The sequence below is a fragment of the Narcine bancroftii genome, chromosome 12, assembly GCF_036971445.1.
Source record: "Narcine bancroftii isolate sNarBan1 chromosome 12, sNarBan1.hap1, whole genome shotgun sequence".
NCBI lineage: Eukaryota > Metazoa > Chordata > Chondrichthyes > Torpediniformes > Narcinidae > Narcine > Narcine bancroftii.
This window is the reverse complement of record NC_091480.1, coordinates 56,795,664-56,809,420: the sequence shown is the minus strand read 5'-3', so window position 1 is coordinate 56,809,420 and position 13,757 is coordinate 56,795,664. Positions and strand designations below refer to the sequence as shown.

At 46.6% G+C, this 13,757-nt stretch overlaps 1 protein-coding gene across 1 annotated transcript in view; it reads left to right on the top strand.

Moving 5' to 3' along the window:
- The first annotated feature begins 9,027 nt into the window (after nt 1-9,027).
- LOC138746509 (zinc finger and BTB domain-containing protein 39) overlaps nt 9,028-13,757 on the top strand; it is a 61,972-nt gene continuing 57,242 nt past the window's right edge. The window contains exon 1 of the mRNA XM_069904734.1: nt 9,028-9,164. The gene's annotated coding sequence lies outside the window, so the exon portion shown is untranslated. The remainder of the gene's footprint in view (nt 9,165-13,757) is intronic.

The following is a 13,757-nucleotide window of genomic DNA, read 5'->3' as shown; positions in this document are numbered from 1 at the left end:
TTCATCCTCCCTGCTGAAGGAAGTGCTCCTTACACATCGAATGGCAGTTTAAAACTATTATCACTCTGGTTCAATCTCCCCCAACACAGAAAAAAACCGCAAACCTGAAAATGTCCTTTATCTTCCTGGACATGCAGGATACCTGATAAAACCGTCTTCTTTTTCACGAAAACAATTCCTAATTACGTTTGCAAGTGGCTTTCGTGAAGTTAAACCCCGAACTACATCTCACTGCATTTGGACATGAATAAACAATATTCGGAGAGGGAGCTGCAAAGGGGGATTAAGGGCTTCAGATGCAATCACACAAACGAGCAAAATGTGTTTATGAGAAAACAGGTGGTTAAAGATGAAAGCCTGATTTTCCAGAAAATAACACTTGATCTTGAACTTGGCGGAATCACTTGAAATGTATGAGAAGGTTTTCTGAAATGTTGCAAATGACCGGTAATTGGAACAGGTTCCCTCAGGCAGGCCGGGGGTCAAACTTAGCGCACAGACAGGATGGGCTGGCCAGAGGGTCGCTTTTGCACTGTGCACACACAGTTTCCTTGTTCGAACACCAACTAGGCCCTCAGATTTCCAGCCCACAACCTTGCTTTGTTTGGGGGGGGGGGGAGAGGAGGTCAGCAGACCACATAAGGATGGGTCAGTTCAACACCTCTTCCATCTTTCCCCCAGTCCTTCACCTTCCAAACGTGCGGTCCCCGTGAATGCTGGTGTTTCCGTCCTGAGAAATTCACACGGCGGTTCTGCATGGAAGGCGTTGCCAGCCCCGTTCAGGTCTTCCAGACTTTTGTGCGCTCCAGCAAGCGCTCTTGTCCACTTCAGCTCAACCTGCCGAGACCCTCAGTGCGCAAATCAGGGCTCAGCCCACCCACCTCCCCCCTCCAAATTGGGATAAGCGTGTTTTCCAGTTGCTTGAATTGCATGCTGCGTGATTGGTGAACTTACCACGAGGGTGCGCCAATTTTAAAGCCGCATTCATTCATTCATGCTAGCTATCTATTCATTTATTTATTCATTTGCCGGTTGCTTGAATTCCAAATAACAGAGGTTTTACTGTATTTGGATCTGTTGTTCATGCGAGGAATGTTCCCAAATAGATGCTGCCTGGACAGCTGGCACTGGAATAAAGCCGGCTGTAAGGCTTGGTTTCCCGTGCCATTCTTGCAACCAGGACAATCAAGAAAGTCTCGCCTGTTTCAAGGCACGTTTCACAGCTGCTTGAAGTAGCACGCAGCCCTGGGGTACCTGGGAAGGACTGTGCAACATTTAATACCCAGCCTTTCAACAGGAAGAGCTGTCTCTGCACAGCAGCAGACAGTGGAACTCTGACTCAGCCCTATTTGGCAAAGATGGGTGATCACTGAACACCTGGAGGTTTGTGAAGAGAGAATCCTACGGTGGCAATGGCGGCGATCAAAACTTCTCAACATGACTGTCCTTAAATAATTCATCTCCCTAAACTAAAGATAAAATTCAGAAGCCTGAATCAATGCTGGTGCTCCCATTGTGGTCTTCTACATCAAGAGACTGGGAGGCTTGTTGAGCACTTCAGCTCTGTCCACCACAATAGCCTGGATCTCCAAGTGGCCACCCGTTTCAGAGGTATTTAAAATTATGAGGGCGATAGACAGAGTAAATGTAGGTAGACTTTTTTCCCCTGAGGGTAGGTGAGAAACAAACCAGAGGACATGGTTCGACACAGGGAGTGGTGGGAGTGTGGAATGAGCTGATGTGAATATGGGCTCAATTTTAACATTTAAGAAATATTTGGACAGGTACATGGTTGGGAAAGGTATGGAGGGCTATGGACTGGGTGCAGATCAGTGGGACCCGACAAAAAGAAAATGGTTTGTCACCAACTAGAAGGGCCAAAGGGGCCTGTTTCTATGCTGTAATGTTCGATGGTTCCAAGGCAGTGGTTTTCAACCTTTTTCTTCCCACTCACATCCCACTTTAAGTAATCCCTATGCCATCGGTGCTCTGTAATTAGTAAGGGATTGCTTAAGGTGGGATGTGGGTGGGAAGGGAAGGTTGAAAACCACTGTTTTAATGGTACCTAATCGACCCGTTATGTGCATAGTTTCAGAACTCCAAAGGAAATGGGCCAATGACAATTTTTCGCAAGCAAAATATTTCAGTAACAATTGGGTGTAGAGCAGTGGTTCTCAAGCTTCCCTTCCCACTCACAACCCACCTTAAGCAATCCCTGACAAATCATGGAGGACTGATGGCATAGGGATTACTTAAGGTGGAATGTGAGTGGGAAGGGAAGGTTGAGAACCATCGATCTAAGGGTTCCGGCCCAAAACGTCGGTAATATATCTTTACCTCCTGTGGACGCTGTGAGACCAGCTGGGTTCCTCCAGTGTTTCTGTGTGTGTTTACTTCCCATTCTAACTGCCTGAAGCTGCCAGAAATGATGAAGCATTGGCAACAAAATCAAAATCAAGAAATGATGGAACCCCCCCCCCCCCCCCACAATCAATCCAGATGATGTACAAAACCAAATAAAGCCCAAGTGAACAGAAAATGCAACAACCTAATGCTCTTAATGGCCAACAGAACATATGGATAACTTTGAATTGGCCAAATGCCTGGAATCTCCATGGCACTTTATTTGAATAGGCAATGAATGTAAATGCACATTACATTTCCAACCAGAGAGGACTCCAATTTAATGTCAAAACAGTGCATCAGAAAAATCAGGCTCGTTATATCTGCTATGCATGAAATTGGAATCCGAGTTCCAGAAGATTGTACATCATGCAACAATGGGGGCTTTAGAGGTTATTTCTTTATTGATCAAAGTAATCTTGTTAAAAGTCATGTTTCCTGTGTAACTTCACTTTGAAGATTAACTTAGGCAATTGTGTATGCGGCTGAGAAGAACATTGAATCTCCCTTGTTTGCTCTAGTTTCCATCTGCTAACTGGCAGTAACTTGATGTACCAATTGAAAATCATTGCCCTTTGCTTATGAAATACTAGCTGGGGCTTTAATCACACCTGCAGGTTTGGCCATTAGCCGGATGTATTAATAGATTTGATGGACTGAAAATATTTATATGGAGTGCATTGAATTGGAGGAGATAATCCAAAGATTCACAATCCTCTGGGTGAATAGATTTCTCGATGGAGTGGCTGGTTCTTATGCCGACACCCTGATTTCAGACGCTCAGCTGGGAGGCAATGTCTTTCCCGTATCCACTCTCCACTCTGTCAAGCCCCGTAGGAGTTTTACATGGTGCAGTAAGGTCACCTGCAACTCTTCTGAAGGCTGGAGACTCCAGCTATTGCGACCTTGTATGACAAACCCGTCCATCCCAGGAATCAATATGATGAACTTTTGCTGCATTTCTTTTTGTCGTAAGTAATTTGAAATGTGAAAAATCCTTCTTTAAATAGAGTGACCAGACCTGAAAACAATATTTCAGAAGTTGTCTCACTAGAGGTAATATAATTGGAGCAAGACTTGTACTCAAACTCTCTGAGAATAACAGTGAGCATGCTTGTTGGCCTTTCAAATTGTTTGCTGAACCTATGTGGTAACTTTTAGTAATTTGTGTGCAAGGGCATCCCTCTGTACACCAGTATTTTTCAATCATTCATTTTAAAAATATTCCACCTTTCTATGTTTTACTACCTAAGTGGATGATGTCACATTTCCCACAATGCTTCATCTGCCCCCATTCACTTATCCTATCCATAATCCCCATGCTAGCTCCCAATATTAGTTCCATTCTTCTCGCTACCTACACCCCTTGCTCCCATTTGATTCCTTTGTCACTAACATGGTTAGTGCAACGCTTTACAGCGCCAGCGATCAAGACCAGGGTTTGAATCCTGTGTTGTCTGTAAGGAGTTTGTACGTTCTCCCCATGTCTACGTGCATTTCCTCCGGGGGCTCCAGTTTCCTGAGAATGAGAATGAGAACTTTGCAGGGATATCTGTGGGAGGACAGGTTCATCAACTGAATCTTTATGTGGATGATATTTTATTATTTGTGTTGGACCCTGGTCGGTCAGTGTTGTGACTTTTGAATATTATGAAGTTTATCCTAGATTCTCAGGATGGACAAACTCAGAAGCATCACCATTGACGGCCTACTGCCCTGCATCTGATTTTTACCCTGGCCAATTTCATTGGCCAAAGAAGGGTATATGATATTTAGGTGTTAATTTTTCCCCTCAACTGGAGGATTTAGTAAAGGTAAAATTTGATCCATTATGATGTAGATAGATGGTCATCCTTGTACTTATCAATGTCGGGAAAGGTAAATGCCTTGAAGATGACTGGTATTCCAAAGATTAATTATTTGTTCCAATCGTTACAAGTCCAAATCCTATTAACATTTTAAACAATTTGATAAAATAATTAAGGCTTTTATTTGGAATGGTAAACACCCACGCTTGAACCTTGATAAATTACAATTGACAGTTGAAAGTGGGGGCTTAGTTTTGCCAAAGTTAATGTACTATAATTATGCTTTTACTCTGAAGCATTTAGCACGTTGATCCCTCCCTCCAGAGAGAGCACCTCCTTGGCATTACATTGAGTGTTCTGCTCTTCCTCCTATCCGACTATTACAATGTTTGTCTATCAAGTTACCTCTTGAGGCAAGATCTCACCCAATTTGCATTTGTTCCGGAATAAATTAGCCAGATGATTTAAATTTAATTCATATTTGAGTGAAGCCTCGAGTATTTGGAGAATCCAAGGTTGTGTATTGATAAGTCCCCTTTTTTTCTGGAGGGAAAGGTATAATTAAATTGGGAGACCTTTATAATGGTGACAATTTAAAATCTTTTGATCGATTAATCCAACAGTCTGATATCTCCATCTGCATCATGTGCTACACACAACTTTTGGTTCTACATAGAAACCCCCACAAGTGACTATGATACTCTCTACTGTACTGGCTGCATAGGGCAAAGTTCACAGAGCCTCATTTTATTATTCAGCCTTAACACAAATCTCAGTACACGTGCTTTGGGCTTGTCCCAGAATACAGGAATTTTGGGTGATGATACATAAGTATATTGGTGAAGTTTCAGGTATTCAAATTCCTTTTTGCCCCGGACTCTTTGTCTTGGGAGACACACTTGGGGATAAATACTCTCAAAATTGAATTCAGACAAGTATAATGGCAGGAAGACAAATTATACTTGGGGGATGGAAGAATTTTATGAGTGGGCCCTCCAAAATGGCCAAAATGAACACACATCCTACAAACAGTTGGATAAATTGGAAAAATGGGGCAAATATCTAGGTTTCTGAGGTGTTGGGGGGTGGGGTGGGGGGAGAATTCTGTTAGTAGAGGTCGAAATAGACACACATGGTTATTATCTTGATATTTATTTGCTGCCATGTTTGTTTCTATTTTATGGATAAGTTTATGTTTTGTAATTTATGATTTACATAACTTTAACAATGAAGACTGGGGAAACTTTTTTTTAAAGAACTCCATAAAATTTAAATCATAAAAAAAAATTCACCCCATGGATGAGCGGCATCAACCAGCACTTCATCCCGGGCGACCCCCATCACTGTTTCACACAACTTTGAATATTCAAACAGGTGCTACGAGCAAAGCCCGACAAAGGCTCTCCCTTCGCTGGCTGGATATTGGCTCCCACCTTCACCCAAGGTTTATGCGTGACTTCAGAGAACATTTACTTTTACAGTTTTAAACTGACATTTTTATTCTTATTGATTTTATTTTTTTTAATTTATTTTCCTCAGATTTTTTTGCCAGTTGCTTGAATTCCGGATACCAGGAGTTTTACTGTATTTGGGTGGAAGGGAAGGCCCTGTTCCCCTGACATATCTCTGAAATATCTAAAAAATTTAAAGCCTAAGATAACCTGAGGCAGAGGATGTGGGGAAGGTGTTCGATAAATATTTTGCAACTTCCTTCAATGTAGCGAAGGCAAACAAGTGGGAAATATCAGATTGGATAAACACTGTGACAAAAGGAAATTCAAGTAGCATGGGGTTTATCATTTTTTTTATTGCCAGGAGCAGATGGAGTAGCAAGGTGGATCTGAGTGAACATTTCTGTTAACCCTTTGGACTCTGGCCATTTTTAACCTCTCATAATATATACTCTGGACTGGGTCCCTGGGTCAACCTTTACAGTACGAACACTAGGATACAGAGTATATGAGCATGTTGGTAGTTCCTGAAATCAGGGACCTGGAGTCCAAAGTTAATGTTGGTTGGTTATTTCAAAGACAGGAATAAACCAAGTCATTACAGGCCAGTTAGTTTACCTCAGGGAGAGTACAGATCCTCATTTTGAGAGGCATGGATTAATTTTATTTTTAAAATAATTTTAATTTTGACATGCAGCACGGTAACTGGCCATTCCAGCCCACGAGTCTGTGTTGCCCAATTACTCCCAATTTACCTACAACCCCCAATATGTTTTTGAAGGGTAGGAGGAGCCCCTGGGGAAAACCCACGCAGACACAGGGAAAATGTACAAACTCTTTACAGACAGCGCGGGATTCGAAGCCAGGGGTTGCAGGCGCTGTAACAGCATTTTGCTAACCACTACGCCAATCATGCTGCACCCATCTAACTGTGCTGCCCCGTGTTTTGGGGGACATTTAACTTATGAAAGGAAGGTTATATCTAAGAGATAGTTTGGTTATTTGATGTGGTTTGATGAGGGCAGTATGTGCAATGTCGCCTTCAGAAGTCTCAGCTAACACTTTTGTCAAAAAAAGTAAAAGTCTATTTTGAACAAGAAACAAAGCTGAAGGAATTAGAATTAGAAGGAGCAAGACAGAGAGAAAAAAACAGAAGGGATGAAAGGATTGGGGAAGAAGGAAGCAAAATGAAAAGAAAGATATGAACTGGAGAACATGGAACATGAATTAGCAGAGAACACAGAGGTTGATGCTCATGCATCAGTTTCCTGTTCACTGTGGCAGCCTTGAATTGAGGTATGGCTTTTGATTTATGACCTGCCATGAGCCCTCCGAACCAGGAGGATAAAGTAATGATCCCTCTGAGAAAAAGTCACCCCAAGTCCTTGCAGTCAATTGGAAACACTTAATCTGAGTAAATCGGGAGGTAAAGAGTCTTCTGAACCAATCATCTTCAGCCTTGAGTATTGAGTACAATTTAGACTCCATATCTAACAATCTAACAACATTCATAGAAATGAGAAACAGCCTAACAAACAAGAAAATAGCAATTGACGTCCGCCTTGGAACTCTCAGCTGCTACATTCTTCCTGCATTGATGTCTGGCTGCGGGTCATGGACCATCACAAATGCACTGGGGAAAAAGAATCAATTTAGCAGAGATGCGGTTTCTCAGAAGAATGCCGTGCAGATCATATAGGGACAGGATAACAAATGAAGAAGTTCTACAAAGAACGAAAACAAAATGTAATTACTTAGAACAATCAGAAAACAACCATCAAAATTGTTTGGACACATCATGCGAAGAGATACATTGGAACATTTAGTTACAACTGGAAGGCTGGAAGGAAAAAGAAGCCGAGGCCGACGGAATGAAAATGATCGATGGATTAACATCATGGTTAGAAACAGGGAGGCGACAACTACAATTCAGAGGGTCAGAGACCGTGATAGATGGAGAACATGATAACCCTCACTGGATGGCAAGGGATCTGAAAGACAGCTAACAAAGGCTCTACTTGGGTATACAGTCAAGAGGACTTAAATGACCAAACTACGCCGTGATGCAACCAGTTGCACCATATCTGCAGAAGCTTGATGGGGTGCTTGGCCACAGACCTCTTAGAAAGTGGAGGCATTGAGGAGAGGTGGTAGAGTGGGGAGAGGGGGTAATGGGGAGAGTGTAGAACATTGAGCTCTGTTACACTGAGCACTGGCACACCTCAGGGCTGTGTGCTCAGCCCACTCGTGTTCACATTACTGACCCATGACTGCATTGTCAGGTCCAGCAAGTTTGCAGATGACTCAAAAGTATTTGGCCTCATCGGCAGCAAGAATAAGTCACACTGCAGGGAGGAGGTGGAAAACCTTGTGAAACGGTGCGAGAGTAACAACCTGAGTCTCAACGTGGACAAGATGAAGGAGATAATGATGGACTTCAGGAGGACCAGGAACACCCACCCTCCACAACACGTCAACAACACTGTAGTAGAGAAAGTTCCTTGAAGTTCACTTAACTTGTGACCAATTGTGAATATACATCTCCTCATTTGTCAGGAAGGTGCAACAGCGACTGTACTTCCTGAGAAGACTGAATCAGGCAAGGCTACCGGCCACCATCATGCCAACCTTCTATAGGAGCACCATCGAGAGTATCCTGGCCAGCTGCATCACAGTGTGGGTACAGTTGGTGCAGAGAAATGGATCAGAGGTCAATCCACAGGACCATAAAGCTGGCAAAGAGAATCACTGTGGTCTCCCTCCCCCCAGCGGGATTGTTGTCTGAAGAGGGCAAGTAAAATCATTGAGGACCCCTTCCACCTTGCACACAGCATCTTTCAGCTGCTCCCGTCGGGGTAGAGACACAGGAGGATCAAAGCCAGCACCACCAGGCTGAGGAACAGCTTCCCACGGGCAGGGAGAATGGTGAACGACTAAAGGAACTGCTCACACTGACCACCCAAGACTCTCACATTTACAAAACATACTTGTATACATGAATACTTGTCCTGCATATGTGTTGTTTGCCTGTGTGTATTATGTCTGGTTGTGTGTCTGTGTGTTTTACACCGAGGACTGGAGAACGTTGTTTCGTCAGGTTGTGCTTGCACAATCAGATGACCATAAACTTGATCTTCTCGGTTATGCCAATGTTCTGGCTCCAAGAGAGGTCCTGTCTCCAGAGATCTCGACTGAGGATTTAGCCATTGAAGACTCTAATTGGGAGGAAATATATCAACGCAGAGGCTGATGAGTCTGTGGAGGGCTCAGACACATTGGACCTGCTGGCATCGCCTGTGGGCAGTGAGGGCACTCTGAGCTGGAGGAAACGGATCCTCCCAGCCGCGGGTGGCGCCAGAGTGCAGCACCCCTCCTGTGGCACCAGTGCGGTGCCTCTCGGCCAGTCCGGTGGGTCGCCCAGCCAACAGTGTGTCAGGTGGCCGTGGCCGTTGGGTGGTGAAATGATGGGGCAGATGCCGGGAACCTGACGCCGAGCAGGACGGTAATTGCGGGATGGGCGGGGGTGGGTGGGGGGAGGGGCGGCCGGGCCTGCGGTGACCCGGGGGAGAAAGAAGATGTCTGAGGGCCGAGCTCTGGCCTTTGTTGGCACCGAGTCAGGGTGCGGACGGATCCCAGCCGGAAACGGCAACAGCCGGGTCGGTCAGCGGCCCGGGAGCAAGGAGAGCGGAATCAGGATGACGACGGAGGCAGGCCGTCGCCCAGGGTTACGGCGGCACAGAGCCACGAACTAACTATCCTGACTCCTCCCCCCATTCCCTTATATCACCCACTCAACCACCTCTACCCACTCTATCCCCACTCGACGCCCTCTCCCCATCATACCCACTCCCATTAATCTCTCCCCATTACCCTCTCCCCATTCTCCCATTAACCCCATTACTGTCACCCCATTAACCCCTTCACCCTGTTACCCCTTCACCCCATTACCCCTTCACACCAATACCCCTTCACCCCAATACCGCTTCACCCCAATGCCCCTTCACCCCAATACCCCATTACCACAATACCCCATTATTCCTTTTCCCCATTAACCCCTCTCCCCATTAAACCCTCTCATTAAACTCTTTCCCCATCACCCCTTCTCCCCATTAGTCTCTATCCATTACCACTTCTCCCCATTAGTCTCTACCCATTGCCCCCTCTCCCATTACCTTCTCCCCATTTCACTCTCCCTGTTACCCCTCTCCCATCAATCTCTCCCCATGGCCCCTTCTCCCCTTTTTCCCCATTACTGTCTCCCCATTAACCTCTTCACCCCAATACCCCTTCACCACATTATCCCTTCTCCCAATTAGACCATCTCCCCACTAATCCCTCTCCCCACCAATCCCTCTCCCCATTGCCAATCTCCCCATTGCCCCTCTCCCCATTGCTCCTCCCCATTGCCCCTTCTCCGCATTGCCCCTTCTCCCCATTGCCCCTTCTCCCCATTGCCACTCACCCCATTACCCCTTGTCCCACTGACCTCCTCCCCATTAAACCCTCACCCCATAACCCCTTCTCCCCATAACTCTCCCCATTGCCACTTATTCTCATTACCACTTCACCCGAATACCCCTTCACCCCAATACCCCTTCACCCCAATACCCTTTCACCCTAATACCCTTTCACCCCAATACCCTTCACACCAATACCCTTCACACCAATACCCTTCACCCCAATACCCCTTCACCCCAGTACCCCTTCACCCCAATACCCTGTTACCACAATACCCCATTATTCCTTTTCTCCATTAACCCCTCTCCCCATTAAACCCTCTCATTAAACTCTTTCCCTATCACCTCCCCATTAGTCTCTATCCATTACCCTTCTCCCATTAGTCTCTAATCTTTGCCCCCTATCCCATTACCTTCTCCCCATTTCACTCTCCCTGTTACCCCTCTCCAATTAATCTCTCCCCATGGCCCCATCTCCCCTTTTTCCCCATTACTGTCACCCCATTACTGTCTCCCCATTAACCCCTTCACCCAAATACCCCTTCACCACATTATCCCTTCTCCCCATTAGACCCTCTCCCCACTAATCCCTCTACCCACTAATCCCTCTCCCCCTTGCCGCTTCTCCCCATTACCCCATCTCCCCATTGCCCTCACCCCATTACCTTTTATCCCCATTACCCCTTTCTCCCCATTATCCCTTGTCCCACTGACTTCCTCCCCATTAAACCCTCACCCCATAACCCCTTCACCCCAATACCACTTCACCCCAATACCCCATCACCCCAATACACCTTCACCCCAATACCCCATCACCCCAATACACCTTCACCCCAATACACCTTCACCCCAATACCCATTCAACCCTAATACCCCTTCAACCCCAATACCCATTCAACCCCAATACCCCTTCACCCCAATACCCCTTCACCCCAATACCCCTTCACCCCAATACCCCTTCACCCCAATACCCCTTCACCCCAATACCCCTTCACCCCAATACCACTTCAACCCCAATACCCCTTCACCCCAATACCCTGTTACCACAATACCCCATTATTCCTTTTCTCCATTAACCCCTCTCCCCATTAAACCCTCTCATTAAACTCTTTCCCTATCACCTCCCCATTAGTCTCTATCCATGACCCTTCTCCCCATTAGTCTCTAATCTTTGCCCCCTATCCCATTACCTTCTCCCCATTTCACTCTCCCTGTTACCCCTCTCCAATTAATCTCTCCCCATGGCCCCATCTCCCCTTTTTCCCCATTACTGTCACCCCATTACTGTCTCCCCATTAACCCCTTCACCCAAATACCCCTTCACCACATTATCCCTTCTCCCCATTAGACCCTCTCCCCACTAATCCCACTACCCACTAATCCCTCTCCCCCTTGCCGCTTCTCCCCATTGCCCCATCTCCCCATTGCCCCATCTCCCCATTGCCCCTTCTCCCCATTGCCCCTTCTCCCCATTGCCCCTTCTCCCCATTGCCCTCACCCCATTACCTTTTCTCCCCATTACCCCTTTCTCCCCATTATCCCTTGTCCCACTGACTTCCTCCCCATTAAACCCTCACCCCATAACCCCTTCTCCCCAAAACACCTTCACCCCAATACCACTTCACCCCAATACCCCTTCACCCCAATACACCTTCACCCCAATACCCCTTCACCCCAATACCCCTTCAACCCCAATACACCTTCAACCCCAATACCCCTTCAACCCAATACCCCTTCAACCCAATACCCCTTCACCCCAATACCCCTTCACCCCAATACCACTTCAACCCCAATACCCCTTCACCCCAATACCCTTCACCCCAATACCCTTCACCCCAATACCCCTTCACCCCAATACCCCATTACCACAATACCCCATTATTCCTTTTTTCCATTAACCCCTCTCCCCGTTAAACCCTCTCATTAAACTCTCCCATCACTCTTTCTCCCCATTAGTCTCTATCCATTACCCTTCTCCCCATTAGTCTCTAATCTTTGCCCCCTATCCCGTTACCTTGTCCCCATTTCACTCTCCCTGTTACCCCTCTACCATTAATCTCTCCCCTTTTTCCCCATTACTGTCTCCCCATTAACCCCTTCACCCCAAAACCCCTTCACCACATTATCCCTTCTCCCCACTAATCCCTCTCCCCGCTAATCCCTCTCCCCACAAATCCCTCTCCCCACTAATCCCTCTCCCCACTTATCCCTCTCCCCACTAATCCCTCTCCCCACTAAATCCTCTCCCCAGTAATCCCTCTCCCCACTAATCCCTCTCCCCATTGCCCCTCTCCCTATTGCCCCATCTCTGCATTACCCCTTGTCCCACTGACATCCCCATTAAACACCCCATAACACCTTCTCCCCCTTACCCCTTCACCCCAATACTCCTTCACCCCAATATTCCTTCACCCAATACCCCTTCACCCCAATACCCCTTCACCCCAATACCCCTTCACCCCAATACCCCTTCACCCCAATACCCCGTTACCGCAATATCCCATTATTCCTTTTCCTCATTAACCCCTCTCCCCATTAAACCCTCTCATTAAACTCTTTCCCCATCACCCCTTCTCCCCATTAGTCTCTATCCATTACCCCTTTTCTCCATTAGTCTCTACCCATTGCCCCCTTTCCCATTACCTTCTCCCCATTTCACTCTCCCTGTTACTCCTCTCCCATTAATTTTTCCCCATGGCCCCATCTTCCCTTTTTCCCCATTACTGTCTCCCCATTAACCCCTTCACCCCAATACCCCTTCACCCCAATAACCCTTCACCCCAATATACCACCCCAATACCCCTTCACCCCAATACCCCTTCACCCCAATACCCCTTTACCCCAATACCCCTTCACCCCAATACCCCTTCACCCCAATACCCCTTCACCCCAATACCCCTTAACCCCAATACCCCTTCACCCCAATACCCCTTCACCCCAATACCCCTTCACCCCAATACCCCTTCACCCCAATACCCCTTCACCCCAATACCCCTTCACCACAATACCCCTTCACCCCAATACCCCTTAACCCCAATACCCCTTCACCCCACTACCCTTCACCCCATTACCACAATACCCCATTATTCCTTTTCCACATTAACCCCTCTCCCCATTAAACTCTCTCATTAAACTCTTTCCCCATCACCCCTTCTCCCCATTAGTCTCTATCCATTACCCCTTTTCTCCATTAGTCTCTACCCATTGCCCCCTTTCCCATTATCTTCTCCCCATTTCACTCTCCCTGTTACCCCTCTCCCATTAATCTCTCCCCATGGCCCCATCTTCGCTTTTTCCCCATTACTGTCTCCCCATTAACCCCATCACCCAAATACCCCTTCACCCCAATACCCCTTCACTCCAATACCCCTTCACCCCAATACCACTTCAACCCCAATACCCCTTCACCCCAATACCCTTCACCCCAATACCCTTCACCCCAATACCCCTTCACCCCAATACCCCATTACCACAATACCCCATTATTCCTTTTTTCCATTAACCCCTCTCCCCGTTAAACCCTCTCATTAAACTCTCCCATCACCCTTTCTCCCCATTAGTCTCTATCCATTACCCTTCTCCCCATTAGTCTCTAATCTTTGCCCCCTATCCCGTTACCTTGTCCCCATTTCACTCTC